This window comes from Corvus hawaiiensis, chromosome 5 (assembly GCF_020740725.1).
Source record: "Corvus hawaiiensis isolate bCorHaw1 chromosome 5, bCorHaw1.pri.cur, whole genome shotgun sequence".
Taxonomy (NCBI): domain Eukaryota; kingdom Metazoa; phylum Chordata; class Aves; order Passeriformes; family Corvidae; genus Corvus; species Corvus hawaiiensis.
Genome location: NC_063217.1, coordinates 13,233,701 through 13,252,446, shown reverse-complemented (window position 1 = coordinate 13,252,446; position 18,746 = coordinate 13,233,701). Strand labels below are relative to the sequence as shown.

General features: G+C 38.5%; 1 protein-coding gene across 1 annotated transcript in view; it reads left to right on the top strand.

Annotated features, from left to right (window-relative positions):
- STK32B (serine/threonine kinase 32B) overlaps positions 1–18,746 on the top strand; it is a 164,378-nt gene that overhangs the window by 92,874 nt on the left and 52,758 nt on the right. The window lies entirely within an intron of this gene.

The window sequence follows — 18,746 nt, the reverse complement described above, 5'->3', positions numbered from 1 at the left end:
TCTGTGTACATATATAAGCATACATAACATTTTTTTCTGAGCACAATATGACTGCAATCAGCCTGGATTGGCAGGTCTGTGCAGTGTGGCTACTGTGATCACCAGTCTGTTTTCCATTCCTCCAAGTTCTGCTTCCAATGGGGAGTAGCACGAGCAGTTATTTCATCTTGGAGTAACTCAATAGCAGTGCAGGGTGGGCAAAAGCAATTGGAAAATGGGGGCAAATTGAGCACTGCATTTTCCTCTGCCAGATGACCCACTGCAGGGTAAGGATGTCTTACTGCTATCAACCAGACAAGGGCTACTCTTTGTTCAGAACTGGACCTGTTTGTTCATTATCATTGAGTCTTTCAAGATCTCCAACAGTCTGGTGAAATAAGATGTTATATCTAAATGATTCGACACTTCTTTAAAATGGGCCTTCCCTGCCTCACTTGTAACAACACATAGCAAAAGAACAAACTCTATTTAAAAGTGTTCCCTTCATAACATTTTCCATTTAGAATGTAAGCAGCAAATAGGCTTGAAAATTTCTTGGAAATGGAAAATTTGCCCCTAGTTTTTCACAGTTGTCACAGGCAGAATAGTGCCAACCTGATATTTAGCTGGACATAATAAAACACAGTTCCTTACAGATTTCTGCTCATACTAATAGTTTTTTACTTTCTGACAAGTGTGGGTAGATGAAGGAAAAATAAGGTCTGAAGTAGATGAACTAGGGAAAAAATAACCACAATACAACTACCATTCATAAGCATTATCAAAGATCATAGCAGATCAGGAGTCTTGTCCATTGAATTTTCTTAATTCCCATGTCTCTTCCATGGCATTTTATTTTGTTCTTTAAAAGAATGCTAGCCCACATTATTCCAAGGAAAAATTACAGGAACTGAGCAATGAGCTACATAAGAGAAATAAATCAGAAAACATACCAAAACCAGTCAAAAAATAAGCACCACGCAAACTATAAAGCCCTGAAAACCTGTTGAATGCTTATGAGCCATCACTGATGAAAAAAGAAAGTGATTCACAAATTCTAGGCACAAAGGGTATTTAAATTTCAGTCATGCCCTTAACAAAGAATTAGATACCACAACATGCAAATATGTAGAGAACAAGCCTTTCAACTTCTGAATGGAGTTCATTCCCTACAAGAACAAACTAATTTTACTTCCATTTAGCTACAGAAAAAGTTATTTGATATACTAGATGAGATATTGCTAATAAATGAAGCTGGTTTCAAAATATACTGAGATTTCTTTATACAGAGACTAAAGCACTAATGAAGTAAAACAGGCTGTATTGGGAAAGAGACACAGGGAACTCTCTGAGGTGCATGACACCCCATCAAGTGCTCTAGTTCCTGCCACTGGCATGGATACAATCTTTTATTGTGGGCCTGATGTACTGTCCTTTCCTCACTGAGGTGAAATACCAGAAGATACCTATCACACCCTCACTCCTTCAATACCCCAGGGTTGAGACCCTCCTTGAACCCAGCAGGGAATTGCTTGTTTCCTTACAGTTTTCAAGTGAGTAGATGAAGTCACCTCTTGGCCCTTTCTTTCATCTTCCTTCTTTCATTATCGTGACATTGCAGGAATGTGCTTATATGAAATTATTGTTTAGCCAAGGAAAACTCATCTCACCAGCTCCAGATCATTTAAAATTTACATGTCTGGTCAATGGTAGCAGATGGAACATCTGACCTATAGACTGAGCTTGGCCATGCATTTTGCATTAGGTAACAAACCTAGTGGTCAAAGATAACCTAAATCAAGGCCATCTTAAATGTGTGTTTGTGGTGTACAGAGCACAGTAGTTGGTTTTATTATTGATTTCTTCTCTGTTTAAAATCAGACACCCAGACAAGTGTAGATATGATCTAGAGATGTTTAAGTCCACAATGCCCTAGTGATGGCATTGTGATTTTAGAGATTTCTCAGGTTTATTTTGTTGGTTGCAGCTAAATCACAATTATCTGGGGGAGGATTCAGGGAAACCTTTAAATCAGTGTATAAAAATTATGATTTAGATACCATTGCTTGAAATTCTTTCTAGAATAATTAGTAACTCTTTTTTCTAAATGCATGTCATACAATCCTTTGTGTATAGCTCATGTCTTCACTTGTCAGGGTGTCTGCTTTTAAACAGAGCAGCAATCAATAAGAAAACCAACTATTATGCTGTGTACACCACAAACACACCCATTGGTTGCACCCACACTTAAATCAGCTGCCATCACCTGTCTATGTTCCTGCTTTTCCCTTCCTGGTTTTCTTCAATAATCCCTTTACATTAACCTACCCTTTTAGGAAAAGAAGTCTTTAGGGCACACGATATGTATTAAAATGCTACATATCCCTCATCTCCACAATTTAGCATTCTATTGATGGATAATAAAATTAAATGTTTTGTTTCCTTCCTTCCATACCTCCTCAGTATTAAAATTTTGATCATGAATCATTTTTAGACATTCAGACACTGAAGCAGAAGATGCTGAAAGAACTAAAGCAGGGCTTTATATTCAAGATTATCTCAGGTCTCCATGCACAAATCTGATCTGGCTAATGCCAGTTTTCTGTTTTAGCATATTGCTAGTTTCTTTGTGGCCAGTTATCAGAGATATCTTTCTTTCACAGAAATCCCTTAAAAATTTCTTGGTTTTGCTTTAAAGCTTCAAGTGATTTTAGTATGGGTGTCTGCTCTCAACTGATCTGTGCTAGCAAAGACCACCATATTAATAGCATGTTGATACTATTATGCTAAATATAATAATCAAGAGTATTAATAACTACATGCAAGTAATTTTTACTAAGTAATTAAAATGATTAGGCACTCCTTCTACAGAGGCATAACTGTATCCACTGTCTCATATGGCACTGCCTGGCTTACCCTGGTTTTGTGACCTTCCACCTCCTGCCCCAAACCCTCCATGCATCTGTGGAGGAAGTGGCTGATCCAGAGAGACAAATGAGAAATGATGTGAAGTCCCAACAAACAGAGGAGAGAACAAGAGCTAACCATATGTTCATCCTTTTTTTCCCAAAGCTTCAGTGTTAATGTTATAAGTATTCTGATATCTTTGTATCTTGGAAATTTCACAACAGCATGACCCTGAGTGGCATATTCTCTTCACCAAAATGGCAGATTTGCATGCAATGTACTTGAATCTTTTTTGTTTGCAGTCAGTGAAGAAATTTAAAATCTTTGATTAAGGTGATGGGAAAGGAAATATGGCAAAACACTGTACATTTCATGCTAAGCAAAGTATGAACCAAGAGCAGCATATGGACTATTGTTTCTTTCTCCTGTTTCTGCTTCAGTGGTGGCAATGTTTTTTCAGCTTGAATAGGCAACACAGACATAAAGTATTCTATCATTCCCTTGGAGATTTCCTTACAATGTAAGTTTTTCTAACATATGGAAAAATAAAAAAGACTTAGGAAAAAAGTAGACTTTTACTTGACTTCTTCAGGCCTGCAGTAGTCTTCTGTATCTCAGGAGTTGAGCGAACTGTTCACAGTGTGGCAGAAGACATTGCATTAATAGATATTGCAATTTGAGCTTCCTTCATGCCTTGGAAATGCATTCAGCAGCTTTCAGTACAGCTTTAATATTTCAGGTGAGATGTAGTCTACTTTGTAGAACTTTTGACTTCACAGATATACTGAGAGATGAGAAAGAGTGAGAGTTGTAATTGTAATCATATGACAATTTCTTCTTTCAAAATAAATCACCTTGTGAGCAGGGACTGCAATTAGGATAAAAATTGCCATCAGATTTGTTATGCTGAATTTGCCTTTTCAGTTTTTTTTCCCTTGCATTTATTTTCTATACCCCTTCTTGGATGCTCCTCAGGACACTCCCTCAATGTTATTTTCAAACATTCCTATATTCTCTGTAAAATCCTGTCCCAACTCCCCTGGATAGGTTTTCAAGAGGAGAAATCACAGCAGCTCAAAGCTTTGATGTTTTATGACAGACAGTGCTACTGAAGAGCCTCTGCTTCTCCCAACATGTGCATACACAGCTTACCTTTATCCTGAGGGAATTTTCTGGGATAATGCAGTGTGGATAATCGTGCTTGCCTGCAGCAGAGGAAACAAGGAAAACCTGCAGTTCAGCAGCTGTGGTGCTCTTGTGGTGAAGAAATGTTGTCAGCAGGGAAAGACCTTAAAATACAATGCCAAACTGGGACCTTGCAAGGTGGAAACAGCACTTGGTAGGCACTGCATGTTCAATAAACCAAAATTTATTAAATTGGTTTCAGATTAATTGGGTCATTCTTACAGTGATGATCAAAATCATCTCTACAGCCTAACTAACAAGAATGAGAAATTCTATCCACTGGCTACCATTTTTATTCAGACCTTTTTCTCTTCATTTTGTTATAAACGTGAAACTTTGGTAGTGTTCTGAATGTAGAGGACTTCCTTTCTAGCCTAAGAAAAAAACAATACAAAACTGGTGCATCTCTTTTTTTTTTTTACCTTTCAGAGTGAGTGACTACTCTGTGCCTAACCATGTTGTACTCTCAAAGTTTATTTCAGTGATACTCTTACTGCACACGTCACTTTATTTTTTAGGTTTGGAGTTTTAATTATGGACACAGATATATTAGAAGATAAATGTGAGGGTTTTATGATAAAGCTGTGGGCCCACTTTCTCTACTCAGATACTGTCTTTACTCTGCTTTCAGGCTGAGTTTAGATTGCAAATATTTTGGACAGCTACTCTTTGGAGAGACAGGAACAATAAAAGAGAAATTGACGGTAAGATAGATGGATTTGAGGGCACCAAAAAAAGGACATCATCTATCTCCATCAGGTAGGGCAGGGATGTTCACAGGGGGACTAGGATGGCTAAGGAAATGACCAGGGAGTGCAGAGTGTGGTGTAGGATGTGGGCAAGAGAAAACTGCTATGGAAAGAGTCAGACCCTAAAAGCCAAAGTTAAGAGTGGCCAGAGAGGGTGAACGTAGGGGTCCAGTAGCAGAGGAAATAGGGGCTTGGTGGCAGTATGCAAATTCCCAGTCAGCAGGATAAGATTTACTGAAGGCTGAATGGTTTTGAGTATGTTTTTCTTTGTCATTGTAGGGGTCAAACAGCTTTATTTACCAGCTGTGAAAACCTCTGCTCAGAGCTCTGCGGATAAAAAATAACACATGGACATAAGGATTAATCTCTCTTTGTGTTTCTAGAAAAAGTGATGATGTGGGGAAGTGCAGTTTTATATTTCCCACATTTCTCTCTCATGTTGCTACAATAATTTAGATACGGTCTTCATTAAAAATATCAGATCAACGGGACTACTCAATGAGTGTCAGAGGTCTGTTTTGAGTGCAATCCAATAAAAAATAATTGATGTATTGTCAATAATCAGTAACAATTACTAATACAGCCACTTAACAAGACTTGCTGAGTGGAAAACCTATTGCCAGGATGGTGCATTTTCAGCTTTTATGCTAATTAAACATATTAGTTATCTAGAGTTCTGCTTTTAAAACCCACAGAGAGTCACAGCTTGCCTCTTAATTTGAGATGCTGCAGAATTTCCCCCGGTGGTGCTCCTTCAACTCTCTTCTGCAAATCTCCTCAGCCACAGAAATGCTTTACAGATGCACCCCAATGCAAACATATGCACTTATATATGTAAAGAGAGTTAACACTAATTAAAGTACCAGCTTATTTCCCTGAGTCCCAGAGTAGCTCCACTGCTGAAACTAAGAATTATGAGCATGTACTTAAGGAAGTACATTTCCAGCAAACAGTCTTTTATCCTATCATTATTACTTAATATTTGCTTTTGGAAGGAACAGTGTCCAAAAGGCGTAGCATATGAGATCTACAGCTGAGAAATGGAATTATTAAGCCTTAGTTGTCTAGATTTTTGAACCTATACATCAGACCACTGTTACTCTTCAGTTAATGGGCTCAGTCATTGCCTGTTGCTCCCTCCTATGAAACACTTGGTCACCAGTTTCCTTGCAGGAGACAAGATGTTAACTCCCCAAGCTGAAATGTGACTCCAGTTGTACAAAAGCAGCTCTGTGTGGCAGTGCCAGGTTCCTGGCATGCCACAAACAGCTGAGCTTGGGAAGTCCACCTGCCTTGGAGGGAAGCAAGGAACTCCTGGGCTCCTTGCACAGGTATCTCCCTCTAAGCCTCACACGGACAGAAGACAATACAGAGCCTCAGAGGGTTCGTGTGTGCAAATGTTTTATTTGATGGCAGCAACTAAAAGAATTCTCAAATGTGCAAGGTGTTTTAAATACGGCACAATTAATCATGTATGAAGGATTGCACTGTTCGTGGTGTGACATGACGTCAAACAAGACAATGAGTGCCAGAAGCGTGACTCCTGCAAGAGGCTTAAACACCTGCCTGCACTTCTGTGATAGCACCTTACAATAATTTGACTTGAGAACATCCCCAGTTGTTTTCAGAATTCCACACAGCATGCAAGATTTTTCTTGTTTTTAAAAACTTAGTCCACAGTTTACCAAGATTTAAATGAGAGAGACTATGCTTTTTTAGTTGTCTGTACAAACAAGCCAACCTAGCCAACAAATCTATAAAGCTAACAGAATCTATAAAGCTTTCAGTTCATCTAAAAACAGATAGTCATTTGAATGGCTTCTGCACTCCAATGACTGTGAAGGTTACACATCTATTGACTATAAATGGGTATATACATGCCTAATTTACAATAGAACCTAATCCAAGCACCTTAACCTGAGATCAGAATCCCATAGCTATTTTCACTTGAATAAATAACAAGAATAATCCTTATAATCATTTCAGTGCAAGTAGTTACTGTAACAGCAGTTTCTCTGCACTGTCTAGTTTAAACTCACCTTCAACCCTACTATTCTTGCCTAGTCATCCAGTTAACCAGGATGTTGGCACTACAGTCTGTGGGCTCAAACAATATTACCACTATATAATTCCTTATCCAGATTCTTCAAGAGGAGTTAGAATACTTGGATGCTTGATTTCATGCAACAGGCAGTATGTTTTTGACATCTCCTAGAATAGGGAAACTTCTTAGAAGGGTGGAATACTGAAATGGGGGTTGGGTTTGGGTCAAATGTTGCCTGACATGTCTCATTATCCTAAACAGCAACATGTGGTAATACACACATTTATTGCTCTGTGAGTTTGTTTGCAAGTGTTCCTTCTTAAAAGCATACAAAGTTATTCTTACAAGTAACTTATTACAGTGCTTCCCAAGATACCTGAAGCTCAACATAGAGAAGTATCATGGGACATGCTACTGACATTTCAGGTAGCAGTGATGCCTTTTTCCTGGTCTTAAAATCAAGAGGCATACACGGTTAGAAGGGGAAAAGGGATTTTACCTTGGTATTTATTCTTAAGGATCCTTAGGTGTACACGTCCAGGTCATACGCATCAAGATGTACCCCACCGAGTCTTTCCCTGTGTCTCTGTGTCTCTCTCCTCCCGTGTGTTTCCGTGTCCTCCCCCCAACATTGGGTATAACGTTATAGGCTTTTCTAATTAGCATATCTATCAAAGATTCCCCAATGAGAGGTTCAAGTGAGCTCCCCCTCCCCAAGGAACCTTCCCCTGGATGGTTCTATCTTAGTTTACAGAATGTGTTCTGGAGAGGACCCTGGGGTCTGGGGCACACTGATCCCTAGCTACGAGGCTTCTAAAATGTTTAGTCTCTTAGCTTGACAAACAAGTCCAAGAATGTAGGCAAAAAGCACTAGGAATACAGAAGCTGTAAAAAGGTATAACGGGTATAAAAGAAAAGGCAAAAATCTTCATGGCATCAGTAGCAGGTCAGTTTTTAAATCATTTATGAAATGTAATTTTCTTTTCTAGCATAGACTGCACCTCCCATCCTGGTCTACCACAGCAGATTTATCCATTTTGCATAAATCTATAAAACGACCCAGAAGGGGAAGCATATGCAGGACATCAAAGTTTGCTTGTCTGTGGAACATATTCAACATCCTCATGGTGATATGTCCTGGTTGTGTATATTACAGGATATGAGGTGGTCAGTTTGAGGAGTAAAGGTCCAAATACTTGTACCCATGTCATAGGCACAAGCCAGCAGGAGACACTGGCAGTGGTGAAGGTGATTTGGGGCTTCAGATGAAAGTGAATAACACAGCCTCACGTGGTTGTTTCCTGATTGCTGGTCAGCAGCCCTTCTCCCTGCTGCACTGTGCTGCAGAGACTTGGATCAGCAGAAAATATGCTTGTTGGGAAGTTTCACTGCTGCACTGAACCCGGGTACTTGCTGAAATCTTGAAACATTCCGAAGCTGCTGTTTATTTCCTTGCCCTGCATGTGAAAAGCACTGTGCTGAGCCACACTTTAGTTGCCAGCCATGTTGACTGTAATTGATTGCACTATGGTATAGATGAAGGAAACAGCTGTTAAATAATGTGATAGTATTATTGTGGATACTGTTGTTCTAGCAGGTGGCGCATGAACTTTTAGGTACAGAAGTTGGTAGGGGGTTTAAGGTAAATATTACGGATATTACACAGTATTACACACTATGAACAGTGGCTGACAAGCACATGTGTGTGCTTGGAATTCTGTATATTTTCTTTTTGAATTTGTCTGATAAGCTGAGCAAACTCTTGGGGATGTGATACATCTGAATGGGTCTATTCCATATTTCATGCAGAGTAAAACAAAGGAGCAGCTATATGAATTTCAGACATTACAAAACACCACACTTTCAATGCTGGCTTTTTTCAACAGATAAAGCCAAATGTGCTTATCAGTAACAATACCCTACAGATTTGTCTTTAGGCAGAGGGCAAATGTCATCAATTTCTTCTCTCATTTAGTTTCACACATGGATTTCTTCCTGTGGAAATTGGAAGAGGGCCTACGCCTTCTACTGGAAGGAGACTTCTAGTCTTGCAGTTGCTGGCACCGATTACATTCTCCCTTATTCCTAGTAAAAAGCTCTCTTCACAAGGTCATGGAAGGAAACATCACCATTGCAATGCATATGCTTTCCTGCTGCACCAGATAATTCTTTCCAAATGCCACACTGCCACAGGCCTAATGAGTTGTGCCCTTCCCATGGTTGTCAGAGGTGTCACCTGTTCCTGAAACTGATTCACACATAGTGGTTTGAGCCTTGTACGTGTACACGCAGAAGGTCTCAGTAATACTTGACTCTACAACACAGGAAAGATTGGAGTCATTACCTGTGAGAGTATCAAAATTTACTGCTCTGTGGTGATTCTGCATGGCTCCTCCATGTGATCTGAAGAAGCATTTGGCTGAAGAAGCTTTTTATTTGAGATGTGGTGATGTTTGACATCATCACAGTGTTGACAGTTGTTCCCTTCAGATTTGTGTGAAAGTCCAAGGCCTGTAACTGTGTAACATTAACTCTAGAAACTATAGGAAACTGTTCTAGCAAAGGAATACCACATTTGTCATTACTTTAAGTCCTTCAGGCAAAATTAAAACTAACCATTAGATTGCCTGCAAATTGCTTGTGCTTGTAAATGTTTAGTTGAAAAAGAACTAAATTTGTCTGGAAGACAAATCCTGGATAATATAGCCTGGGCTTTGTTATGTAAAAGCTCAGTTTATAAGGCTGCAGTGGTACTTTCTAATCCCATTCTCTGAGGCATCATACAATGAAGAACAAAGTACAGATTCACAGTGTCCTTTGGACAAATCTTTCTAGCTTGTATAACATTTAAGACTCTTTGCCTATTTTTCTTGCTATTGCAGTATATAATTACCCCTGTGGTAAAGAAATTTTGGATATTCAATAAGAACAATATAATGAAATAGTCTGTGTTTAATATTTTTATTTTAATTTGGCAACTGTGTAAATTCAGAAGCTGAATGTAGCCAAAGAAGACTATTATCTGGCTATATATATATACCCAGATATGTGAAAGGTTAGATATAGGATTTCTTTATTTAAAAAGGTAATTTTCTTCAACCTGGGATAAAAATATCTACTACAACCATTTGTCTAAGCTAAAACTGGCAAACACAGTGTTTCCAAAACCCACTGGCCATCCAGACAAATGTAGATATCATTACTGCCACCTATTGCTACGAGGAGAGAATTGAAGATATTTTCATATTTGTATATTTCCACATGGGGATAAAATTGGAAAATAATGAGCTTGTTCCAGTTAAGACATTTGTAAATAAACATGTTTTGATGTCTTGTTTGACAGCTTATTTTTAGAGCAATGTAAAATTGGCTAGTACAAGTGCTAAGAAAATCCAGCATTGTCATGGACACCTGGCAAAAAATAGAATTAAACTAGAAAGGAACTCCAGGCACCACACTACTCAGCATCACAGTAACTTTTTTCTGTATAATGAGGCACTACAATCCCAAGCCTTAAGCCAGGTGTCCAGACACTCCTTAAAGGTACATAGGGAGAGGTGGGACCTTCAGAGGCCTTCATGGGTGGGAGCTTTTTCGGTTGTCAAAGTTATTACAGCAGTCATATCTTTCATACAGACTAGAAAATGGTCTTGTAGCCACATAGGTTGTCCCACAGAAAGAAAAGACTCCAGAATGTGGTAATAGATTGGATGATGGGACCCTGATTAGGAGCATATGAATGCTTGCTACCAGATAAATAGTTGGAAGTAATTATGCATTTTTTGTTTCTGCATTAAAGCCCCAGGAGCAGGAATTGCAGAGAAAAACAACAAAATCTAGTATCTCGTCTTCTCAGCTTATTTTCAGTTTCACTGAATTGTTTAAATTTCAAAATTACCGTGATGCACAGGGTCATGTAATGTCACAACATTCATTGGAGCAGAAACAGAAGGCTCTGAAGATCTTTTTATGAAAGGACAGTAAGCGGCAGCAATTACTGCTGAGACCTAAGTGAGTAGTATGTGAACAGGCAATCAGAGCTCTGGAGCTGTCAAAGTCTTTCATTCCCATTCATCTAATAGTAAATAACAGTAAAGAGCTCTGAGATTCTTACTATGATCTTTTTTTAATACTATTATACAGTTCTTGAAACTAGGAAGGATGTTGGTCAGGAACAGAAAAATAAAAAGCTAAATGAGTGAGGTGTTGACGAAAGGAAGGAAAGATGCATCACACTTCATTAAGGCTATTTCTTGAACAAGTCCTCCTGGTAGGTGCCCTGCACAGTTCAGCTCTGGAAGATACCTCATTTCTGTACCACTCTTACAGAAGCAAAACACCTTTGACAAAATTGATGACTATACAGTAGCTAATATTTATTGACTTTTCCTTTATCCAAAGCTTCAGTAAATTCACCTAAAGAAAACTTCCCTATGTATGCAGTCACTTTTTTTATGTACTGCATGCCTTGGACATTTGTATTATTTGTGTGTATAATAACAAATAGGAAGGAAATAAGGTCCCTATCTGTGAAAATCAGAATTTGTTCATGTTTCTTTCCATAATCAGGAGAAAACCCTTTATCATATATGGTTCACTTCAGTGCTCTGATACAGTGATGTCTGATGTGAACTCAAATAATCCATAGCTGAAGCTTGTATTTCCCAGCTCCTTGCCTTTTTTATGGTTGTTGAGAACTGCTATGCACCTAGCATTAATCTTAATGCCTATTTCTATGTAAGGAAAAAAAATATTATACCTAGACATGAACCGCATAATTAAGAAAAAACCTTTAACTCAGTATTTCATGGTTTTCTCCTACACAACAGTTAGATTTTTAGCACTAAAGAGACAAATGGATAAGAAAGCCTTTATTAAAGTGGAAACAAAGTCTACTGAAGCCAGTGTAATTCTTCCACTGACCTCAAGGACCTTTAAATCCTGCTTATTTTGCGTCCTTATGAGAATGCAAAATCCATCTAATTTAATTTCTCTGTGGATGTGTTGAAATTATCTTTGAGAAAAAAACCCTTAGTGTTCTGCAAGGACATAGGTTCATTGTCAGCCAATGAATTTTCAGTGATTCACATGTAAATTTGGGGTCACTACATCCAGGCTGAGATAAACATATCTTGTGACCCAGGGGTTTTATTGTCCATGGGCTCTAGGCATCACCACTTCCCTGGAGGAGGCTGGCCATAGGCTGCAATGCTGGGTGTCATTTATAGGAAGTTACTCAACTTCTGCTCTGAACTGAAGCGTGGAGAAAGGCCTCTTTTTTTCCTTCAGAACTTGTCTAAACATAAATCATCATAGGCAAAATTCAGGTAGAAAGGAACCTCAGGAGGTCTTCAGTCCAACCTTCTGATTAAAGCATGATCAGATACAACACCAGACCAGTCTACCCAGGGATTATGTAGTCATGTCTTGAAAAACTCCAGGGATGATGACCATACAGCCACTCCTGTTCCTCTCTCTGTCATCACGGTGGAAGTTTTCCTTTATATCCAGTCTGAACTCCCTTGTTGCAACTCACACCTGTTTTTCGTATGCTAGATTCTGTCCTTTGAATGAAAGTGAGCATGTGTCTTTTGTCTAGTCAAATAAAGGCAGGCAGAAGCTACTTTTAAAAATCTAAGGCTTCATTTCTTCAGTTTGTACAGAATTGCGTTTTCTCCTTAACTCACCTTTGGTTAATGAACAGTTGAAGCCTCAGTGGTCCTCATTTTGGGGAAACCAATCCTCATTAAAAAGTGGAGATACTGCATTGTAATTCATGCTGGCAAAACTTCTATCAACTGAAATGCTCATATATGGTACTGTTGGAGTTTAGAAACTCAAGAGAATGGAAATGTGATAATATATTAGATGCTGGTCTGACCCAGTAAGGCAAAGAGTGAAATATATCAGATATAAATCTGAAATAATGTACTTTGATTTTTTGCCGATACCAAATTAAGGGTATGGGGTTATTACATCTGTGAATTCAGACCTATACAGAGCTGTTATAAGTGGAAATATTTCATATATTGATAGTATTAAAAAGCTGTTTGGATGGGCAAAGAACAGCTGTCCCTGTGTTGGAAACACTTGAAATCTTTTGATAAAATGAGAAAATGTAGCTAAAAGCAAAAAATCACAAAGTCAAACATGGCCAAAACCAAGTGTGTGGTGTGTATAAGTTTGCTGCAAAATTTGAAAGCAGAGTAAAACAGACAGGTTTTCAGTTCTCACAGGTTTAAGGAAAAGCATAGATCTTGTGTTTGGTATTATTATGGGTGTGTTTCAAAAAGGTGAAGGGTAGAGCGTCTCTGTATTTGATGTAGAAGTGCTTTCCTAAATCAATTAGATTAATATTAGCTGGAGGAAGTCTAGCTGGTAGTTCTGTTATTCACATCAATGGCTAAATCTTTGCTTAAGCCTCTGAAGCATTTTTACAGAATTATGTCTTGTAGTAATCAACTTGAGTTTAATTCTCAGTTGTATAAATAGAACACTGTTTATTTCGCTTTGATTTTATGGAATATGAATCCACATTCATGTTCCAAAAGCAAATAGAAAGGTTTTGCTGCCCATGTAGGTACTATTATTTGTCACATCACATCTTACAGGTCTCTGCTGTTAACTAAGCAATCTAATCTATTTGTTCTTTATTCACAAGGAATTTTTTTGTTTAGTCTTAGATCTTTCCTTTGTTGACTGTTTTCTTACAGTTCCTAAGAAATTACATAACTGAAGGACCTACATTTTTTTAAATTACCACACAACACTTTTTTGCAATAATTTTCTGTAACCTGCTTAGAATTAGTTGATTTCAGTGTGAAGTGATATGAACCAGCCATCATTTTTTTCTTGAGAGAACGGAGCAGTTCATGGTTGAATTCACCAGAGATGCTCCTTTCTTTTGTAGATGGATGTTACAAGTGCCATCAATAAAAACAGAGACAAAAAGTCATGAAGTCCTGATTGATCATATCACATGAAACTTTTTTTGAGTCCCCTTCAGGTGGTATAATCCTCATTCTTTTACAGCTTACATAGCTAATAAATACTGTGTTACACCTCTCCAGTGCTCAACTGCAGGACATTGCAATTTTAACCTCATTTCAAGATGAAGATAGGCTATTTATTCCTACTATTTTCTTCATTAGCTTTCAAGCCCCATGACAGAATTTAAGAGGTGAAAACCCTCACTAGCTGCCAACTACTATGGACCATATCAAAGACTCACTAAATTCCACATATAGTTCTCTCACAGGTTTCTTCAATCTTTCATGAACTTCCTTGCAGTCAAAAAGAGGAGGAATAAGTATGACAGTCTTTGAACTCAGATACATTATTTTTCATAGACTTGGACTAATTCAGGGTGGAAGGGACCTCCAGAGGCCTCCAGTATAATGATCTTCCCAAAGCATGGTCAGCCTTTGATCAGAACAGGTTATTTGGGATTTATCCAGTCAGGTCTTGAAAACCAACAAGGATGAAGACTGCATGACTTCTCCACCTCTTGATTTAGAAACCTGCTTCTACTTAGTAACATCAGAAAGAAATTGATGGAAGAGGTAATTAAAACTGCAGATTCTTGAACCTAAGTCCTTTATAACCATTGTGAGCCTTTCCAGGGAGGACACTCTGACTGGCATATGCAGTGAACGTGAGTTGAGCCATGTGCATAGTTTTACTCCATGCAGAGAGAAAATCTTCAAGCACATGGGATGCACATACAGCCTAGATATTATGGAAGATACAAGTAGATTATTAATCATTCTTTCCTACTTGGAAATTGTTTTTATAATAGCAACTTCTTACTCAACTTTCATCCTTCAGGCAGCTTTATTTTGACATTTGTAGATAAGGCAATTGAAGAAATCTAGAAATTGTTTCACAGGCAGTATCAACAAGTGGCAATTAAATTGTGGGATTTTTCCACGTTTTTTCTCAATTGTCTGCACCTTTGAGTTTCTTGAGCCAGCTTTCATGTTAGTTATGCCTTGTCCTGTCACTGGCCAGAAGACTTCAAAGGTTTCTCTACCCTTGTTTCTATGTTGCTCTGAATTTTCTGCATATGAAAACAGTTGGAGTAGCACCAGTACAGATTGAGGAAGTGTCAAGGATGCTTCCATAGCTCTGCTGGTCATGGCTTGATGAATGGCCAGAGAGAAGCCCAGGGCGTATCTGAATCCAAACTGTGGTGAGTGTTCTCCTTGCAAAAGTCCTTCAATTTCTCCTATAAGCTGGTTCAAAGTATTTGGATTATGAAATGAGTGTTTCAATTAATTGTCTTAGCTAGGGATACATGTAACAGGAAAACCCTGAAGTTAAGGTGCTGCTGAACAGCACCCTGCTGTTTGAACATGCTAGCTAATGGGAAATGTTTTTCAGAAAAATTGATGTGTAATCAAAACAGAATTTCACTTACATAATATGTTTGAATTTAAACTGCTTAAATGAAGAGGCGTTATCTTTTAAATTCACTAGAGTATTTATCTAGAGGAACTAAAAAAAAAGATTTCAGAAGCGCTCAGTTCTGAATATATCCAGTAACTTGCAATGCACCTGGTCCCTGTCTTCCCCTTGACCCTGTTGAACCCTCTCTGCCCTGCACCTGGCTGGCAGCAGTCAGTGCAAGAGCAGAGCAGTGCCCTTGCTCCACTGCAGTCCTTAGAGCTTTCAACAAGCAGCCTCTGGAGAGCAGAACTTTTAGTGTGCACTGTGAACTGGGGACAAGCACACAGCAGAGAGGAAGGCACGCTGGAAGGCACGCTCTGCACGGTGACCCCGTGCTTGTCCTTCTCACCTGCCGTGTGAATCCGTGCGGCTCGCGCGTCTCCAGGCGTGTGACCCCAAAGCAGTAGTGTCTTAAGAAACTTGTTACCTTCTGGCTTAAGTTTTTTTAAGACTTTTACTTGCTGTAAAAGCAGTTTAAAATGGACTGTTTGAGGTCTGAGGAAGGGTTATGAGTCTATCAGATTGCCTCAGGGACTGAGGGGTTGCGCTGCTGTGTGCAAGGCGATACACCCTGTGGTGCCTGCCCCCAGCTATATCCTGCCTTTGAGCAAAATGAGCAAAGCTGACAGTGGGGAACATCCCTTAGATGGGAAAGGCTTTATGGTTGTGCTCATCTGTATCAAGTACCAGCCACTGCGTGAATTAGTCATGGAAAGATAAGCACAGATCTAATTTTACCACTCAACTTTCTGAACATTACAGATGCAGACTGCCTGAAGAATATATTTGATGATACATGCAGTTGTCAAGTGGATTTGTCAATGTCTTCTCTGGTGACTATAAAAATGTATAGTCCATTTAATGATGCAATACCATAGCAGATATTCAAATTGTTTGAACTAATCTTCTTAAAAAAAAAGCTAGAAAAGTCACTGTCTTGTAATGAGCCATCCCTGGTTGCTCTATTGTTATACACACGGCAGTAGCTCATAAAGATGAATTTCTCCTTTTGATCAGTTTTATTCTTGGTGAAGTGCTAATGAATGTATAATTCTAATTCTCAATTTTCTTAAACTGGGGAAAAGACTTTGGAGTGATGTTGAATGTATCACTGATTTTAGGAAGCCACAAAAAGACCCAAATGTACTTGTATATGACCCCCAATATTTTTACCCATGTGTGAACTTTGTGCTTGTTAAAATTTGTGAAGACAAAGTTTAAAATATTTAACTCAGCTGTCAAAACTATGACTTAGTTACTTACTTCCATGGAAAGTTATCGCTGTATTTTCAAGTCATGGATCAATCCCAAAGACTATTCAACAGGAAATCACAATTCCAACTCTTATCACAAAACAGTTATCAGAAACCAAAGATCATTTTGTCACTAGCAAATATAGATATCATCAGAGCAGCAGCTCTTTCAAAAACTGTCTCATCAATTGAGAGGTTAGATATGATGTTACATTTGAATTGCATAGAATCTCCTGTGATACTTCAACCAAATTCAACAAAATACAAATTCCAAATTCAAACAAAACACAATCATGTTTCATAATATATACAAAGTTATTTATTCCTACAGTTTGTCTTACAGCTTCACCCATATGAAATCAGGGAAGGAAAGATTATGATATGATAGATGATATGCCAAGTGATTACAGTGGACAGGAAAGACAGAGTCTGGAAGATTTTGGATTAAATAAACTTTAGGACAGATGTTTCTTTATATTACACACATAACTAGAACTGCTGTTGAATCAGACAGTTATAGGTAGCTTGTAAGTTGTGCAGAAAAAAGACAGTATTTCACACTGAAATACTGGTATAATTTTAAATTTCCATTCCAGATGGTAATTCATAATGAGATCCTTTTCCTTACACAGACATATGTACATGCATTCTACATTATTTCCAAATTTGCAGAGAATTATTCAAACTAATTTCTTATTTATCCTGTGTTTCCCCAGCTGCCACTACACAAATTATAAAAATAATTGTAAAATACTTCACAAATGCATATGATTCTCAGGAAGGGCTAGAAAGTGTGGAATCCAGAATGCTAAGGAAAGTGTGGTCTTCCTTCTTCTGTCAATAAAGATGTGAAATTTAGGTGATGAATGAGCTCATATCATGCAAGCAATATGCATATTATAATTGCTATTGCTATCTTATTCCTGTATAATGTTTATTTTAAAAGTCCTTCTCTACTTTAAATTTGGAAAAAAAAGACATTCTGGTGTAATATGTTTTCCTTTTGCAACATTTCACCTTTTTGATTATTCCATTTATGGGCATGTTGTAAAAAAAAATTTCCTAGGAAATGGTTAAATTGAAACTTAAACATTCCTTATCTAAAAGAGATTACAGAGGTGGAAGTGTTTGGAGTTCATTTGCAGACATTCAAGAGCTTATTTTGCCAGTTTATGGTTCCTTGTCTTTTGAGATAAGTGGAAAAATCAGCCCAAGGGGCAAAATCTTTGCTCAAGGTGGATGATTGCCTCTGCCACTCTGGCAATGCCCCACCAAGAAAAAAACACAATTTCAAACCTGCATGAAGTGCAAGCTACCAGTGACAAGGCAGTGCCACACAACACTGCCACAGCACACTCACCAAGCCGTGGGGTGAGCCAAACCAGGGACCGATCCAGACGGCGAAGTGAAGAGATGAATTTTTCCTGAACAGCTCCACACCAGGGGCAATAATTCTGCACCAAGAAAGAGAATGGGAATGCCTGACAGTGGTGGGGAAAAGTTGTTTCCATCCCTCCTCACAGCAGCATGAACTTAGGTCAAAGGAAAATAATCCTGAAAGTGCAAATCTCTAGGGCAATATTGTTCTCTTGAGCCAAGAATGGCAAGAGTTGACCTGATGCTTCAGCCTGTCATGATCTCCATCTTCCCTTATCCCTGCTCCTTTCCCCAGTATGGCACTTGATTATAGAGAGCCAAGTGGGGATTTGGGGGTAAAGGCAGAGCTGCTGGACATGTTCCGTTAGCACAGGAGAACTCACGGGACTCTGCAGTATGTGAGCGACCATGCATGTGAGCATGGCAGATTAGTGGGGTCTGGCAGACAGGGTAAACCACCTATGTTTCCAATTAAATGATTTCTGTCAAATGTGGAGTCCCTGAAGCAATCAGGAACCTTCTAGATGCAAATCTTCCTTCTCGTTTTTACTGTGCTATAAAGAATAAAGCACATAATCTTGAAAACCAGACCCATGTCAATGTTAACCATATGAAAACAAAAGCACAATAAATGGAAACCCAGAGAGCCTCTTTAGTATGCATGTTTTCTCAGGGCAGCAAAAGGATGTAGATAAAAATAATTTGCCTGTATGTATTACATGGTTTTCATTGGTTTTGTAATGATTTAAGTGACTTAGTCCTCATACCCAAATGGGAAAAACTTTAAAATTGCAGATTTCCTTT